This window comes from Tinamus guttatus, unplaced genomic scaffold (genome assembly GCF_059628265.1).
Source record: "Tinamus guttatus ecotype Peru unplaced genomic scaffold, ASM5962826v1 Tinamus_guttatus_pri_ptg000548l, whole genome shotgun sequence".
NCBI lineage: Eukaryota > Metazoa > Chordata > Aves > Tinamiformes > Tinamidae > Tinamus > Tinamus guttatus.
The window spans coordinates 167,844-185,195 of record NW_028289082.1 but is presented as its reverse complement, the minus strand read 5'-3'; the positions used below and the strand labels follow the sequence as shown (position 1 = coordinate 185,195).

Here is a 17,352-nt window from a genome sequence, read left to right as displayed (position 1 = left end):
TGTTCCTATGCCACTGGATGCATGATTTTTTAATATCAAAAACAACAGAGTCAAGAAGGTAAAATAAATATATTTTATGCAGTATCTGACAGTCTGAAAAGGAGCAATGATAGATTTAAACATCCCAGAGAACTAAAACTTGACCTCCCACATCCTGGCTACAGAGCTATCAGACAGAAAAATTAACAACTTCCTATTTTTCAACAGTATTGTATGAAATAGTCCTGAAAAATGTTTCTTACATAGGAATTGTTTTATTGCTGTTATTTTAGTGAATGAAAGTTACATTTACAATTTGTCTTGTTATAACAACAACAACAAAAATGGTGGAGAACAAGTCTACCCTAATTTTTATGCTCAGGTACTTCTTTTCAGATCTCCAGATACATAGGGACTTAAATACCCAGCTTGGTATATCTTGGTTTATTATTTTCCTTTTCTGGGAGACTGAGCTAAGATAGCACTGGAACTTGGTAAAGCAGAGTAGAAACTTTTTTCCTCCTAGTTCTTCCTGTTTTACATAAATCAAACTAATTAAATCATCCACATATATGACTTCAGAGAAGTTGGGAATATTTTATAAATGATTTTTATGTATTTTTGTTAAGTCATCATGACAACTGATAAGAGCAGAAGGTTCATAAAATATTAATTATAATAAAATAAAACTCAATAAAATATGAAGCCTCCTCAATCTTAATAGAGTATGAAACCTCGCCCTTTGTATGAGAAACAGAAAATATGCACATTGTCAGGACAGCATGTCTTAATTAGCTGTATCTGTAGTAGATAAAATAGGATTTTTTCCTCAAGCCATGTTGCTGCATGTAGCAGCATGAGAAATATCTCTGGAAGAATAACAAGAGAAATATACACTCATCACTGGAAATGCAAAGAAAAAAATACATATTTAATATGTGTATTTTTTATTGAGACATCTTAAATGACCCTAAGTTAAAGAGCAGAGAGTAGGAACACTCCATCTTTTTCATTTCTCTAGCTTTTGGGAACATAGAATGTTTCTTTGTATTTCTTACAGCACCTGTATTTTTTAAAGAAGCAGCTTCCAGTCAGATACTCATTTACATTGCAGTAATGTCTGCAGCTACCTCCTCTCAAAGCACACTGGATAGTGTCTATTACGTGAAAACTCCTGCTGCCTGCACATAAAACAAAACAAAATAATTAAAAACACATTTTGTACTTAGATAAAAAAGGATAGACATAAAATATTATTAGATCAATGAGTTACTGGTTAGGTTGACAGCAAGTAATCTAAAACCTGTGTCGCATGCATAATTGAATTTCTGGATGACTCATCAAACTGGGAAATGGAAATTGGTTTCATTTGGGCTGAGGTGAACAGGGATTTTCCAAGTATTTGCTATGAGTTGAAAAACAAACAAAATAAATTCATTTCACTTAACATTAAAAATGCTACTCATGTTTTGAAATGCAGCTTTCTGTACTCTGCAGATGCAGGGAAATGAATGCTGAATCTCTAGAAAATCTTCAAGACATTGTGCTGTCTTAGTTTTATGCAGGCTTCTAAGTAGCAAAAGGGGTCACATTTCAGCCTGTGTTTTGTGTATAGAAAACAGTAGAGGAATAGTCAGCATCTCCATTTGAAATATTACTAATGTTGTTTTCCATTCAGAATTATTCAACAAATGTAGCCCACATCTGCAAACAATTTGGGGTTATTGAAAGGTGCAATTTCACAATTTCCTAAACCAGTTTTAAAGTTCTCCCAGTCCCCTAAATTGTTCAGGAACTTCTGGACAGTTCTCCTGAACTGTCAGGACTGGTTCTCTTGTACCCAAGCCTGGCTTACCTGGAAAATGCTGGAAAACCAAGAAGAGAAGAGCAATCAGAAGGTATGAGGACATCCTCATGGCTGGAGTTCAGTCTCAGGGAAGATACACAGAGAAAATGGCTTTACTCAGCAGAGAGTAGTCGGGGTTGCCTGTAAACAGACAAATAAAAATGATAGGACATATATAATAATTTCATAAAATTGTCAGTAGCTCACACTGTGCTTTTGTGAGACATGATAGCAAAGGACTCCCCACAAATCCTTAAAAAATCCTGTCTATAGAGTGTGGTCAACATCTCTGAGATTTTGGTGAAAGAAGGGAAAAGAAATGCACTTTCAGGAGGAGAGGTTGTGCTGTAGCTTGACCCTGTAAGACCCATCCACTTCCATTAAGAGAGGAGAATCTTTTTTTTTTCATCTTCTGAACCCAAATCTACATGCTTCCTAATTCATCACCCATGCCAACAGGAATACTTTCTCAAGTCAAACTTGCCTGAAAACTGAAAGCGGAAAGTACAGGTCTTGGTGGTGACTAGATAACTGTCTCCCAGACTCTGTTCTTGTTCATTTTACTTTCAGATACCCTGGAAAATATCCAAGTGGCTATTGAACCCATTCAAGTTAAAGCAACATAGACCTTGGGTCATTTTCCTTTCCTACTCTTATGTTCCTGAAAGCAAGCATCTGCCCATCATCAGAATACAAAAGATATGAAGAATTCACACCTCAGAGGAAAATAGCAGGTTGTTAAGGAAAATTATGTTCATTAATTCTTATCACATGGTTTCACTTAGAATGTGTCATGTATCTAATGGAAATCATATGTGCCCATCAGAACACATCAACCTGGAATTTTTCAGAGAAAGATTATTTGGCTTATGATGCATGTAAGCAAATGTATGTGAAAATTGCCCGAAGTTATTTCAAAGACTGAGTATGTCCCACTGTTCTTCCATGCCTCAATTGTTCAATGTTAGTACCTTCTCCAAAGAACAACATGTTACAGCAATCGAATTAACTGCCTCATTTTGTGCTATAGGTGCCAGAACTTCTTATTCTTGGAATTTGCTGAATTATTAAAAATATCATTTTGTTACTAAAAAAGCAAAAGTTTGTCATCTTAGAAGTGGCCAGCACTGTGGGTTCTTTCACCTTTTGTTTGAAGGTACTGTACTAATTCAGAGCGCTCATTCTGTTCTTTCCAACATGCTTGAGGGAAGCCCATAAAGTAGAAATGAGTATTTGTCCAGTCTCTGCTCCAAGGAGTCCTTGACTCTTTTATCTCCACATAGTTTAGATCTACTATATTGCAATAGCTTCGTCCAGCTAAGGATTTCCTCTAAATCACTGGAGGATGGGAGAATATACTGAAGAAACTATAAGTTTCTCTGTTCCTAAACTCTTCCCTGGGTAACTGTGCTGATTGCTTTTGGAGACCAACTATTGAGCTAAATAAACCTTTCATTTGAGCAAGTGCAGCCATTCTCCTGTTCCTGCTCTGAAGTATCTGTTGGTAAAAAACTGTGGAGTAAGAGGGAAATTAGTCTTTTGCTGTGAACGAACATAAGCACCAACCAACTCTGAACTGGATGTGAGCTGGTGGACAGTAAATACAAGGTAGCAAGCCAGCAGATCCCATGGGTTTGCTTGTTCTCCCAGATCATCGAGACTTAAATGACAGCTTATATTTTGTCTGAGAAAAGGATCTTAGAGCAGTCAGGCCTGAATAAGCACCTAAAAGATATTCCTAGGAAAGATGATTCGAAAAGACTCTTTGTGAGAGGACTTTCTAATTTAGAAGCAGTTTTTGAGCGTATGCTCTGAAGATGCACTTCCAAATTCCAACTCCTAAAGCTAAGCAGGAAAGGGCAACCGTTTTATATGTGGGTGACCTGATTTATGTTCGTGAATATATGCTGACAGGTCAATTTCAAGAGCCCTGTTTTTCAGGGAAGCTTGCCATGTAGTACATCTGCCCTCATTTCAGGCAGTTAGTAAAACTGAAATAGAGACCAAAATGCAGTTGTGAAAGGACAGTTTGCTGATAGATGGCAGTTTCAGATTATGTGATGGGGTTCAGGGAGATAAAAATTTTACTAGGTAAAAATAATCAGGATTTGTAGACTTATCAACCAGTACCTCTAGTTTCACAGCTGTAAAAAGAGCAGAGGATAAGGGAGATTCATGACATACCTAGTTTTCAAAAGGATCCATCCATATGGAGCTGAATTGTATTACCAGCAGCCATATAGAAATGGCAGCTAACAGTATAGTTTCTTCTTTGCAGCAGAAAACACCAATGTCATTTATTTGCCCTCCAGTCTGTACATAATATTTATTGATGTTGTTCTGACCCAGTGGCCTTGATATCAACAATACAAACCTTCCCCTCGGTGCGTGTGCATTGTTCTCTGCCTGTCTGGTTTCTCTGTTCGCTTCTCATTTCAAATTTGCAGGCGCCATTGAGTCTCCAGGGTGGCCACGTGGCAGGAACACTGTTTATGTCCATTTTCAGGCATTCCAGGGAAAAGGATGTAACAAAGATGTTGACAACAAAACTTAAGCTGGCTCAAATTCTTGCTGAAACCAAGGGGAATGTTTCAGCTCAGACAGGATCCAACCGTACACTGTGTTAGATTGGAGCAGGAAACAGCTTTATAATACTGCTAACTTATTTTTAAGATTGCAGAATACAGTCCTGTTCTGTTTAAGGATGGGCTGGAAGTGTATACCTTTTTTATGGGAAATGAGGCAGAAAAGTGGCACCTGAAATGTGCTGACAGCCTGGTGGAGCAACCACACTTTCCCGAGATATTCAAAATCCTTCTCTAACTTTTCCAGCCATTGCACATAGATGTCCTCAGTGTCAGGACGCTAATTTTTCCCAAGATCATAATCCCCCACAAATTATGATCAGAAATTTTATCCCAGACCAGAAAATAACTTTGCATTTGTGGACATATTTGTTTCAGAAAAGGTCTAATCTCCCAGAGCACTAAATCTGAGCAACAGAGATCTTGGTTGCTAAGAAGGTCAGAGCCTTCACATTTATCCAGAGAGGTCTGACCACCTCTCCCGAGGCTGAGGAAAGTCACTTACCCTCTGTATGTTCAATAACTCTTGATGCCCGGTGCTGCAGTGTTCAAGGGAAAATACTGTTTCTTGTTCATCCAGTTTACCAGCATATAGGACAGGTGGAGATCCTTTGATGAATTTTCAGGCAAGGTATGAAGCTGCAAACAGATGCAGAAATTTGAGCAGGGTTATTTTAATCACTGTTTTAGTCATCCACATTATTAGGGTAATAGGATTGGCATCTTTTGTGGCTTCTGGTGGAATACATTTCACTTTAGATGTGTGCGATTGTGTGCAGGATTCCCTCACTCCACCAAAGATGTATATAGCCTAGAGGCTATATCTGAGCCAGCCACATAGTGTCACTTCCAGGACAAGATATTCTGGCAGGCTCACCATTGACTATAAAGAGAATACAGAGGAGCGATTCATATGAAGAGATTTGTACTGTTGACCTCTAAGAGATGCAGGATGAAACCATTCCCAGTTAGATAGATGTAATCTATCACAGAGAAATGAGGGGCTGAACCTGCAATACTCCTGCAAGGTGTTTGCTCCACAGAATGCTTTAAACGCCTCTAGTCGTGAAGATGTCACTGCTCTCCACAGCAAAAAAAAAAAAAAAAAAAAAAAAAAAGCCCTGTTTAATAGTCTTCACCTCATGTGCATTATTTTTGTGCATTTTTAGCTTGTTTTTCCCCCACCTAACTCACAGTAGACATAGAGAAGCCATTTTTTCAGCAATATTTTATATACTTGAAAGTGCTATAACAAACAGTTCTGTCTTTCTCCACAGTTCGTATTATCTTTGGCTACTCGATCCCACTGTTCCCTTCTGGACTTTGTCCCATCAGTTTCTCCAACAGTTTTCTGGAATTCCAGCCCCAAATCCTGTCACACACAGCTTCTGCTGCTGAATATCTGCCCTCTGTGCTGAACACTTTGCTAAGAGCACCCCTCTTCATCTGTCCTGGTCTGGTACTTGCTCTATTTCCAAATACATGACATTAGGGGAGAAAACCAATTGCCTAAACACAGACATTTATTGATTGATTGATTCATTGATTGATTCATTCATTCATTCATTCTGCCTGGCCTCTGTTTGTTACTCCAGAAGGGTGTGAGTATCCTGTAGACCATGTGTCCCGTGCAGGTATCTTGGATTCCTTAGGAATTCTAAAAAAACAGTATGTTTACACTAAGCCTACCTGAGGGTGTGATCCAGCTTAGAGTTTTAAAGTAGGTGTTTCCATACATGTCTATGTACCCGTTGGTACAATAGTAGAGTCATGGAGTGTCTTGAAATGATGCAGGTGTGCTATGGAAATATATAACATAACCGTATAGTTTACATCACAATAGATTAGATTGTGTCACAACATGTATGTGGAGTAAGGTCATGATGATACTTCATGTTCTTGCTAGATACTTGGCCTTGCCATCTTCATTATTATTTGCAAGCAAGTAACAAGCGCATCCACATCTGTGTGATATCATAGTTTGATAGATACTGAAAATTTAAAACCTCTCGTGAAACATGCTATTTCCTTCTCAACATTCTTTTCCAAACCTTTATACTGTTATAAATAACGTCAGGCTTTTGGCTAATTCAGGGAGCATTGCACACTGATTGCAGCCAAATTCTGCTGATGTACGTCACCAAAATGCAAATCTGGATCAATGGTTGGGGAATGCAGCCAATTCCCATTATTTTTCAGATCTTTAATTAGTTTAGAAACATCCCAAGCTGCTGGTAAAATCTACAAAGTGAAAGAGAAGTCCTCTCATCTTGTGCATGTACCACTAAGGCTGAGGAGGTGGCTGTGACACTTTTATCTACCACCAGACCTTTTACAACCTGAGCAGAAATCAGTTTATTTGAGTATTCAGTTCCCAACCTCACAACTGAATTTTCCTGCATAGTTCTTTCCCAGAAGTTGCAGCATGGGTGCAGGCAAATCTTGGGAATACCCAGTAATATCCAGTGTTTTCTGTGCTCTCTTCAAAGCAGATGATCCAGCATACGAGCTGGTAGGGTTGGTACCGAGATAGTACATTTTTAACGCTATGCCTTTTGATAATTTAGGTGATGTGTACAGGAAATCTCCATTAGCACAGAAAGGAGAATAGCAAGATCTGTTCCACAGCAAATATAAAATAAAATAAAATAAAATAAAATAAAATAAAATAAAATAAAATAAAATAAAATAAAATAAAATAAAATAAAATAAAATAAAATAGAAAAAAAATCACTGAGGGATTTGTCTATATTCTGTAGATTAAGAAACAACCATCTTCCAAACATAGACTATTCCACCTGCTTCAGACACATCAATCAGGACACTGCAGCTTTACAGCTTCTGGAGCCCATGAACTAGTTCATGGCTCCCTCTTGTGGGAGGCCTGAAGAGGAAAATGTTGGCAAAAGAGACAGAAAAATCGTTCTTGTGGGAACTGGTGGCTCCGAGGGAAGGAAGGATAGGTGCATGGCTCTTTTCTGCACCTTCAGACTTGCTCATTGCCTCTGCAGTTCAGGCCAGCTGCCTTGAGCATAGCTATAGCTATATCCACTGCAGAAAACATTTACATTTATTATCTCTCACTGATAACATTCCTTATTTGTGCATTGTATTTTTTACTTACATTTGTTAATGGTTGTCTCATTTTTCTGCCCTCCTTCAGCAACAATAAGAAGATAAGAACAATAAATTATGCATTGAAAGCATTGTACGTTTATCTTAAATAGTCTATTTTCTTAAGAAGGAAAGAGACATACCAGGTGACAATGTCAGAGCTCTAATTTTAAAGTCTTTAACATGATCTCTGGGGTAAGCAGGGGCTGTATGCAAAGATGTCAGAATCTGAGATACTAGGTGGAAAGTAAAACAGAAGGGACAATGAGGGATGAAAGGATGAAGGTGGAGCAAAACCACAGAAGGGATGAATAGGAAACCCCACGCTGAAAGAGAAAGGAAATGGGAATTAGAAAGGTGGATGTCCTGCTACTCTGCATCTCTCTGGTCCTAAGGGAGGCTCAGATGAAACAGCAGATCCATGAAAATGATGCAGCAACAGCTGCTTCTGAGAAAACAACTGATTTCTGACAGCTAAAGGTCTTGTTGGCAGAACATTTGACAAAAAGAGGCAATAAGCAGGGGTACAGGCCAGCGCTGAAGCTCCAGCATGTCCAAAATGACCCCTGAACAGCTTGGGCCCCATCAGCCCTCACTGTATCCAGACTTCAGGGAGGAGCAGGTCGAGCCAGGCAGGAGTCGAACCTGCAGTCTCCTGATCCGTAGTCAGGCGCGTTATCCATTGCGCCACTGGCCCTACGTTGCATGGATTTGGATTTTCCATCTGGGCACGCACCAGACCCTTTCCTCATGCCGGTCCTGCCCTCCAGCAGCTTCCTATGGCAGCCCAGCTTGGGGGTGTCTGGATACCTTTGGGGTGGTGCCCATGGCAAGAAGTTCTCCATCACCCAGGTCGTGGTCTGTGCGTGAGCGTGGCATCCCACCACCTGGACCTCGTGGCGCAAGGGCAGCGCGTCTGACTCCAGATCAGAAGGTTGTGTGTTCGAATCACACCGGGGTCAGGCTCGCGGCTGCGCTGGGTTCCCTTCGCATTGCCTGTGCTTTTCCTTTGAGCTAGCTTGTGTTATGTGCAAGACCAGCATGGCATCCCTGGTACGACTGTGAGCATGCATCAGTCTCTGGTGGACCATCATCCTCCTTACCTGTACCCAGATCCAATCTCTTCCCTTCACGAAGCTACTACTTCCTGGAACATGTCATAGACTTCCTGGCTCCATCACTGAGAGAGTCTCTTGCCTCCTCACTGCTCCAACACAGTCTCACCTATGTGTGTGCTCTGGACGTGGAAAGTCCCTGCAAAAAAACCTGCTGCTCTCCTCGCTTGTCTTGTCTGCTTGCTCACTTTGTCCTGCAGCAGCAGCAGAGACCACCATTCACCTTTCCCTTACTTGGTATCCAGGAGAAGTATGGGGTGCTCCCATATCTCAGACCTGAGCAGCCACATCTGCCCTAGAGGGATCAAACTGCGTAATGACTGCGGAGAAGGTGGTGATGGTTTTTCCAACAGACAGCAGGATTTGTGATGTTTAGAACATCCTCACTATTTCTTCAAAAATTCTCATAGCCCACTATGGTCTATGACCCCTATATGTGCTAAAGACTCGACTATCTGCCAAGCTCCTCTTTGCAACTGCTGGCTTCAGCCTCCTCCCCTCCTTCCTCAATCCCTCCATCCCTTCTGCCTGGCCCTGATGGGAATTGGTTCAGTGTGTAGTTTCACGTGCTGGGTCTGCTACCAGCTACTCTGGCAGCGTGTGCCTCCTCACCAGATCCTCTGCAGGGCTTCTCTCTACAGAGCCTTGACAGGATTTAGGGTCCAAGGCAACATGGTTGTTCCTTTGTATCTTGCAGGGCTTATTGCCATGCTTGCCCCTGAGGTCCCTGTGATCCCTAAGCCTTTATATAGTCTAAGTGTGTGTGAAGGCTGGCCCTGTGTCCTCTACAAACACGAACAGTTTTAAAGCGTTTGTTGCTGCGTGACGCTTCGCTTCAGAGGACCATATTGAAGTTGGTATCATGACTACTGCAGCAGGTTTCTCTCATTTTATCCACTGGGGGTCAAGGAATGTGAAATCTTGACTTGGTCCTTCTCCTTATGTGTCAGAAATGAAAACATTAAACTGCAGTGGAAAGGTCACAGGGAAGGTGACACAAGTTGTGGCTTGCTATTGGATTGCCCTTTTCCATGTCCCACGGTGCCCGTCCCACTTGGAGGAAAAGCTTGAGACCTGTTCTAAAAGTGGTTTTTGTAGAGCAGAGGAAAAAAAGTAATGTGGAGCCAGAGAAGATGGAGGCATCAGAAGAGGAAAGGGCCACTCCAGGGAGCAGCTGGAGAATGTTTTATTTTCAGGAGAGCAAGTGATAATTGTGAGGACAATATTGAATGATGCTTTTCCAGTGTCTTCTACTCCAGCAGCAGCGGTTCTTGCAGCACTGGGAAATTGCCCTCACTTTTGCAACGCTGCATGCTCCGTCCTCTTCCCTTAAATGTGGTGGGGAAGGCCAGGTCCAGCTCGGAACAAATCTGGACCATTCTGCTGCTGATCTTGATAATACTTCTGCCCCTGGGGTTGCTCTGTGTCCAGGGCCCTGGGGCTGCCTTCAACCACAGGCTCTTGGGGGTCACCAGCAGAGACATGGTGTTGGGGAGTCCCCTGGTGTCCTGTGGGAAGCAAGACCCTGTTAGGTAGTTGTTGGGGCACTGGAAGATACCAGGGGACCGTCTTTGTGGGACTACACAGCCCAAGCTGATGCCATTGTAGTGCCTGTGCAGCAGAGAAGTTAGTGAAAGAAATCTCCCAAGGGCAATGTCCTAGGAGAGCGCAGTCCAGGGAAGGCCACACGTAAAGAAGATGGAAGCATCAGGTGGGGAATGGAGCTCTGCAAGCAGCAGATAGAGGATATTTTATGTGGGGGAGGTCATGGGATAATTGTGAAGGCTACACTGCTAGGTGTTTTCCCAAGGGCCTCCTTCTGCAGCCCCAGCTGTTGAAGGGGAATGGGATAGTCACTCTGAACTCCTGCTGCGTCCTGCTCCCTCCTCCTACCTTCAGAGCAGTTTTGCTTGGAGAGGTCCGGGTGGGAGAAGCATCGCACCATCCTGCCGGTGTCACTTGTAAGATTTGTCAGGGCAGGGGCAGAGGCACATCTTGGGGATGGCCTAGGGAAGCTGCTTCTCCTCCTCTCCTGGTGCTGCTCCATTTCCACACCTGGGGAGCTGCCTCCAGCTGCTGGCTCCGGGCCGTCGCAAACAGTGCCTTCGTATCCAGCACTCCCTGGATGTCCTGTGGGGAGAAAGAGCCTTTTGGGTATATGTTGGGGCACTGGAAAATATCAGGAGACTTGGTCTGTGCTAACACCCACAACTCCTCTGTGAATTTCCACAGACACCTTCCCAGAGCCAATACAGACCTGTCCCCCAGCAGATCTACCCTGCGACAAGCATCAGTCCATCCTCCTACCTGTGCAGCACTTGGTGTCCACAAGGGACTCCTCCCCCGAGGCACTGAAGGGCAGGAAGATGTTCTCCTCAAAAATGTCTTCAGAGTTCTCTATGAGGAAGGTGATGAGTTCTGTCACCTGCACACACAAAACCATGGCTTTCAGAGATGTGCCTGTCCCCCTTGCAGGCAGTCCTGATGAGCAGCATCCCGATGCTCAGAGGTGCTGCTTCACTGAGCTTTAGAAGGGCAGAGGGACATGTGGGGTGTCCCAGAGCTGCCCCTAAGCTGGTACAGAGGGGCTGAATTCTACAGACCTTCCTCTTGCTCTCCATGCTCTCTGCCGTCGGGAACATGCTGTCCCCGCCGAGGCTCAGCAAGCTGGGCCCCAAGCAGGTGGCCAGTTTGGTGGCCCCCATCCTGCTGGTCTCCATGTGCTCGCTGATGTGATGGAGCACAGCGAGCAAGCGCTGAAGCAGCAGGAGGTTTGCTCCCGGCAGGCGGCCAGCCACCCTAGGGAACACACACCAAAAGTCACCTCACTCATGCAGGGAGCAGTGCCCGCTCCTGCTGCCCCACAGCAAGCTTGACTTGCAACCCCACGTGGTGGCACTGGCCACACATCTTACTCTTTCAGCTGGTTGATCTTGTCCTGGTGGCTGGGCTTCTGCATCGCTTGAACCCACTCCTCGTAGAGGTCTTCCTGGAGGAGCTTGGAGGGGATGCTGCGGAGGAAGTCCTGCAAGGCCAAGGCACGTGGATGAGGCTCTCCACGCTGATGCCAGTGAGCAGAGAAGGAGCCTGCGCGTGACTTGAGCTCCCGAGCAGGCAGCTTGCTTGGAGCTTCCTGCTCCCAAAGGGGCTCCTCAAGAGCATGGGGGGCTGTGCCTGTGCAAGATGCCAAGTACACTGGCTTTCGTGCAGGAGCAGGAGGCAGCTCCGAGCCCAGCCTTTGGCCCTGCCCTGCGCCTCCATAGTCCTCAGGGAGGAGAGGAGGATGCTAAGGAGGAGCTGGAGGGAGGGGTATCCCCAGGGCATGAGGGTAATCAGGGGAAGGGAGAACTCCCTGGATAACACAAAAGCCCAGCTGTGGCCAGCCTGAAGCACCCAGTTTGGCTACAGCAGGGATGGGGATGGCTGTGGGTGCCCCCTGAGTCGAGTTGGAGGCTCTGAGGGGGCCCCTGCAGATGAGCCCTGTGCTCGGAGAGCTCCACGTGAGCGCAGTTCACCTTGAGCACCATGGCCAGCAGGTGCACAGGTCTGCTGCGCAGATCAGCGTCCTGGCCACGGCTGAGGACCTCGCGCAGCTCCTGGCGCTCCTTGTGGCTACCCACGATGCGGAAAATCCCCTCTGTTTCTGGCCCTTTCTCGCCGAGGATGTCCAGGATATCCTGCAGGGAGAGATGGACATGTTTCCCTAGAGGCTTTGCGAGGCTGATCTCTCCTCCTGGCTGCTGCAGAGTACCCTGGCAGCCCCATGGTGCCTCGCAGGAGAAGGCAGGAGCAGGAGGCCTCTGTGGCCACGCTCGCTTACCTGGAGCGGCTGGGCCAGGCTACCGTGGGCCCCATAGACGGCTGCCAGCGGCTGGCCAAAGAGGGGCAGTGGCCCTGAAACGTCCCCGTGCACAGAGGATCCTGGCTCTGCTGCAAGCAAAGGAAAAGCCAAGCTCAGAGGAGAGGCCCCCCCGCAGAGGAGGCCCTTGGTGAGCGTGCGGCACCCTGTGCTGCTGGGTCTCGTGCAGCCTGTGCAGAGGCGCTGCACAGGTTGTGCATGGCGGGAGGAAAGCAGCAGCGCGGCAGGAGGCAGCTGCTCAGCCGCTTCCTGACACTCACCAGCCACGGGGCCAAGCACCTCTTCCCTCTCGGAGGGCTCCAAGCAGGGAAACATCTTGGAGCTAACCTGTGAGCAATGGAAGAAGGTTATGGAGCCCCCCTCAGCATCTTGGGCCACGAGGGAGCTGCCCAGCGATGCCAGGATGGCTGGGAGGCTCCCGGGAAGCGGAGGTGGCCCCAGGCTGCAGAGGGGAGGTCGCAGGTGCCGTAGTGCAGCGCGGCAGGGCCAGGGCAGCCCCACTCACCTCTCCCAAGAGCAGCCCCCGTAGCCTGTCGGCCGTCAGCAGCGGCTCCTGGGCGAGAGAGCAGAGAGGCGCCGTGAGCAGCTGAGCAGAGGGGCTCTGGGGAGCCGCGGTGCTGCCAGGCGAGCACGCAGCGCCAGGACACTTACGGGACCCGAGAAGCCGACGATCTCCATGAGGAGCCGCAGGGAGCGCAGCCGGGTGAGCCTGGCTCCCGGCGCTCCCGGGCTCTGCCCGCACACAGGGAGGAGAGGGAAGAGCGGGCTCAGCGCCAGGCCTGGCTGCTCTCCCTGCTGCCCCCAGCCCCGCGCTGCCCCGGGCCCGGCCCTACACGCGCGTGGCCCCTTTCCCGCGCAGGTCTCACCGGAGAAGGGCATCCAGGCAGAACTGCTTCTCCCCCTGCGACCTGCAGCACCAGGGAGAGGCAGCGTGAGCCGTGCGGGGAGCAGGACGGGGCTGATGCAGAGCCCCAGAATAGAATGAGGGGCCAAACTCACCCGAACGTCACCACGCAGCTCCCCGTGGGCCAGGCCAGGACGACGGAGCGGCTGCAGCGCAGGCCCGAGATCTCGTCGTCCCGCGCAGGCCCGGCCGCGGCCGCCTCCTCGCCGCAGAGCACCCAGAGCTCGTGGAGCCGCACGTGGTGCCTCAGACGGAAGAGGGAGCCGAATCTGCAGGGGACAGAGCAGGAGGTGTCCCACATGCCGGGCATGTGGCGCACAGGGGTCGTCCACGGGGCGGCCCAGCTGTGCCCACCCGGGGCACAACTGTGGGTGGCAGCAGCGCGATGGGGACGGCGGCCCTGCACCCTGGGGCAGCGCTGAGCACGGAGGGCAGTGACAGCGGCGGGCGCTGGGCGAGGGCTGCGCAGCAGGAGGGCAGAGCAGGGCCCTGTGCCCTTGTGCGCACAGCGGCCTGGCGCAGAGCAGCTCTGTGCGCGCACGGCTGCCACGGGAGCCCGCGAGGAGATGAGCCGGGGTGGGTGGGTGCTGCGGGGCCAGGGCCGGGGAGGAAGGAGGGCTGCGGGTCTGCTCTTACTTGAGGGTGGCGATGGCGACGGCGTTGGCGAAGAGCAGGAGGTAGCGGTCACGTGTATTCTGGTGCCGCGTCACCTCCGCTTGCAGGGCAAGAAGCAACTGGGGGCTCCTAATGGAGACAAAGGACCCCAGCGGGGGCCGCGAGACCGCCCTGCCCCTGAGGCCGCGACGGGCAGCGGGAGCCGCGGGGTCGGGCGCCCCGGGCTGTGCCGACGTGCTGGCAGCAGGGCCAGCATTGCCGCGGGCCCCAAAACAACTGGCCTGTCCCATGGCGACAGGACAGGCCGGCGGGTGCGCTGCAGCGATGTTCTGCGCCGCGCAGTACCCCGCACTGAGCTGACTTCTCAGAGGCTGCCTTGGACGTGTGTCCCCGCTCCTAGCAGTGATGCCGAGCTCGGAGACACCTCCGTCTGCGCTGCCTCGCACCAGCCCAGTGCCGTGCTGGGGCACACGCGCCGCTTTATCTGCCCGGGGCTCTGTGATGTCACTGGGGCACCTTGTGATGCGCTGCTGAGTTGGGGCCATGCGTGTGGCCGTACTATAAAGGGGCGGCCGTGGGCAAGGCGAGCGATGGCACCTGCACCTACCCCCTGCAGGGGTGCGTGCTCAGCCAGGACTGGTGCCGCACTGCAGCATGTCCTGGCACCTCTGGCCAGCTCAGAGTGTGAATTCCGCCCAGAGTGCATGAAATAAAGTGACTTCTTTGGTGGTACACAAAACAGGAAAAAAATACAAACAAAAACACATGCCAGGTTTCTGTGTTGGCTCTGTGGCACCGTGCCTGCTGCCCATCCTGAAAGCTCTTCCTGAGAGGACATTTCCCTCTGAGGATTCCAAATCACAGAACCACAGGGACATTCAGGTCCAGAGGGATCTCTGAAGATCATCCAGTGCAACTCCCCTTCTCACTCAGTCCCTTTCAGGTATGGAGGATGCTACCAAGTGTCCCCAAAGTCCTCCCTTCTCCAGGCTTAGAGAGAGCGCTCCAGCCTACAGAAAATCTTGGTTAGTGTCTGCTGGGCCTGCTCCAGTGTATACACCTTCCTCCTGTGGCAGAAGTGCCACAGCTGCACACAGCTTCTTCCACAGTCCAGAAATGCAGGGCATCCTGGCAATATTTAAAAAATGTGTAGAGTCTTTCTTCCCCTCATAGTTATTTACAAGCCATTTGGATCTCAGTCCACTTTACTGCTCAACGAATATTTTTTAGTAACTAAATGATAATACTTACTAGCTAGTATTTGGATGCAGTCTTGCACTACAGGCTTTGAGTTGCTTGTCTGCATGATTTTATGATGTAGGTAACTTGTAGGGCTATTCTAGGCAGAGTGAAGGAGAGTAGATAAATTCAGGTAAATAATACATAAGTTAATTAGTTAAGAACTACTTTTCCTAATTGTGATTGTGAACTCTGTTGAATACAGCCCTTGAGAATGGGGACTGTAGACTGTCTTTACTCATTCCATTGAAACTGCTTCTCACTGACCATACGTTCCCTCTTTCGGTTAAAGAAACAGATATATGCTGATTCTTCTTCCTACACTTCTTTTTCTCATCCTCCTGCAGTGGTGAAGAGCTGTGAGGGACGCAGTTCTCCAACCATTTGTGTACTTCTTGAGTACTTATGTCCTGCTTACCTTCTTCTCTTGCCCTTTGGATTGCACCTATGACAATAGCCATTTGAGAAGAACATAGTAATTGTCAGTAACATCCTTGTGTGCTGTGAGCATCAATTCATATGGTTCTGTCTGCTAGAACTATATTCCTATCTAGATCTGCTAGAACTAGATTCCTATCTCTGCTGTACTAACCTTGAGAAACTACGGTACGGGAAACAGATGCACTTCACAAAACAGAATATTCCTGCCTGGCCCTGATGGGAATTGGTTCAGTGTGTAGTTTCACGTGCTGGGTCTGCTACCAGCTACTCTGGCAGCGTGTGCCTCCTCACCAGATCCTCTGCAGGGCTTCTCTCTACAGAGTCTTGACAGGATTTAGGGTCCAAGGCAACATGGTTGTTCCTTTGTATCTTGCAGACCTTATTGCCATGCTTGCCCCTGAGGTCCCTGTGATCCCTAAGCCTTTATATAGTCTAAGTGTGTGTAAAGGCTGGCCCTGTGTCCTCTACAAACACGAACAGTTTTAAAGCGTTTGTTGCTGCGTGACGCTTCGCTTCAGAGGACCATATTGAAGTTGGTATCATGACTACTGCAGCAGGTTTCTCTCATTTTATCCACTGGAGGTCAAGGAATGTGAAATCTTGACTTGGTCCTTCTCCTTATGTGTCAGAAATGAAAACATTAAACTGCAGAGGAAAGGTCACAGGGAAGGTGACACAAGTTGTGGCTTGGCATTGGAGTGCCCTTTTCCATGTCCCACGGTGCCCGTCCCGCTTGGAGGAAAAGCTTGAGGCCTGTTCTAAAAGTGGTTTTTGTAGAGCAGAGGAAAAATGTAATGTGGAGCCAGAGAAGATGGAGGCATCAGAAGAGGAAAGGGCCACTCCAGGGAGCAGCTGGAGAATGTTTTATTTTCAGGAGAGCAAGTGATAATTGTGAGGACAATATTGAATGATGCTTTTCCAGTGTCTTCTACTCCAGCAGCAGCCGTTCTTGCAGCACTGGGAAATTGCCCTCACTTTTGCAACGCTGCATGCTCCGTCCTCTTCCCTTAAATGTGGTGGGGAAGGCCAGGTCCAGCTCGGAACAAATCTGGACCATTCTGCTGCTGATCTTGATAATACTTCTGCCCCTGGGGTTGCTCTGTGTCCAGGGCCCTGGGGCTGCCTTCAACCACAGGCTCTTGGTGGTCACCAGCAGAGACATGGTGTTGGGGAGTCCCCTGGTGTCCTGTGGGGAGCAAGACCCTGTTAGGTAGTTGTTGGGGCACTGGAAGATACCAGGGGACCGTCTTTGTGGGACTACACAGCCCAAGCTGATGCCATTGTAGCGCCTGTGCAGCAGAGGAGAAGTTAGTGAAAGAAATCTCCCAAGGGCAATGTCCTAGGAGAGCGCAGTCCAGGGAAGGACACACGTAAAGAAGATGGAAGCATCAGGTGGGGAATGGAGCTCTGCAAGTAGCAGATAGAGGATATTTTATGTGGGGGAGGTCATGGGATAATTGTGAAGGCTACACTGCTAGGTGTTTTCCCAAGGGCCTCCTTCTGCAGCCCCAGCTGTTGAAGGGGAATGGGATAGTCACTCTGAACTCCTGCTGCGTCCTGCTCCCTCCTCCTACCTTCAGAGCAGTTTTGCTTGGAGAGGTCCGGGTGGGAGAAGCATCGCACCATCCTGCCGGTGTCACTTGTAAGATTTGTCA

General features: G+C 48.2%; 2 non-coding genes across 2 annotated transcripts; one reads left to right on the top strand and one right to left on the bottom strand.

The window, feature by feature from the left end:
- Positions 1 to 8,148: 8,148 nt before the first annotated feature.
- On the bottom strand, positions 8,149 to 8,221 carry TRNAR-ACG (transfer RNA arginine (anticodon ACG)). Its single transcript has one exon. It is a non-coding gene; the product is annotated as a tRNA-Arg (tRNA).
- Positions 8,222 to 8,414: 193 nt separating this feature from the next.
- TRNAW-CCA (transfer RNA tryptophan (anticodon CCA)) lies at positions 8,415 to 8,486 on the top strand. Its single transcript has one exon. It is a non-coding gene; the product is annotated as a tRNA-Trp (tRNA).
- The last annotated feature ends 8,866 nt before the right edge of the window (positions 8,487 to 17,352 follow it).